This window comes from Pezoporus wallicus, unplaced genomic scaffold, assembly GCF_028554395.1.
Source record: "Pezoporus wallicus isolate ANWC-B61680 ecotype Strahan unplaced genomic scaffold, APGP_CSIRO_Pwel_v1 contig_15, whole genome shotgun sequence".
NCBI lineage: Eukaryota > Metazoa > Chordata > Aves > Psittaciformes > Psittacidae > Pezoporus > Pezoporus wallicus.
The window spans coordinates 678894-680271 of NW_026642870.1; positions in this window are offsets into that span (position 1 = coordinate 678894).

Below are 1378 nucleotides of genomic sequence, written 5' to 3' on the forward strand. Positions count from 1 at the left end.
CAGATTAACTTTATTTTAAAGTGATATTGTGCAGAACGAAGGAGTTGCAGTTCTTTAATATCTTTTGGGCTTGGTGCTTTGTGCTAAACAGGTTTTATGGACACAAAAACCAGCCCACTAAATTAACATCCAGTCACTCACCTCACCTTCGGGACTGTTTAATATGAAGTGAATTAATAACATTACTAAAAACCTCAAATGACAAAGAAGGGGACCCACACATGTTTTAATTTCCCTTTCTAGCTCCAAATGATGGCAGCTACCAAATGGTTGGCTCTCTGTAAGCTAACATCTTCTATTAGTTATACATGCTCCCCCAGAAAACATATTGCCTTAATTTACACTTAAACCTTGATCAGCTCCCCACAAGGTTTGATATTGTTTGGAAGATATGCAAAGCACAACCTCCAACTGAGACAATCCCACCTTGCCCAGCAACTCCTTCCTTTCCTGAAGCGATCACTACTTCAAAATTCAGTGAACTGAAACACTTCCCTTTTCAAATACACATTTAAGATGTATTTTGTCCTTTTTTCCTCCACTGCTGGATCTTGTCCTGTATCCATCCTTAATTTACTAATCGAATATTAGATGCAAACTTAGACACTGAACACCTATAAAACTCTGATGCCATAACTAAGAATACAGAAACATGGCAGCTTGTCCTGGGTTCAGCAGTAGCAGTCATGTTTTTCCTTTGTGTTAACTGGTGCAGTGCTGTGTTTTGACTTCTAGCTTGAGAACAGTGTTGGTGAAGCCGATGTTTTCGGTTCTTGCTAAGTGATGTTTACCCTGACCAAGGACTCTGTGAGGCTCATGCTCTGCAGGGAGGAGGGGAAGCTGTGAGGAAGCAGAGACGGGGCGCCTGACCCGGGCTAGCCGGGGAGGTATTCCATACCACAGCACGTCATGCCCGGGGTGGGGGGTAACTGGGAGTTACCCGGAAGGACAGGGGCTTCCGGGTGGAACTCGCTTTCTTGGCCGGTGGTATCGTATTCTCTTCCCTTGTTATTTTCCCTTATCATTGTTTTAGCTGATAGTAGCGGTGGTGATTTGTTGCTGGACTGTTCTTGTCTCAACCTGTAGGAGTTGCACTCTCTTGATCCTCCTCCCCGTTCCTCCGGAAGCGGGGAAGGGGAGAGCCCCGGTGCGGGGGAGGGGGGAGACGGACACGGACCTCGATTGTTGTCAGCTCGGCGCCACTCACTGGGAGTGAGTGAACAAGTTACCTGACTGGGTTTAAACCACGACAGTTCTTTTTGGCGCCCAATGTGGGGCACGAGGGGTTGAGATAAGAACAGATCTGACTGGATTGATAGTCACTCGTCACAATGCTGATTTATTGGCTCTCAGGGTTTTTCCTCTTGATCTCACAGTT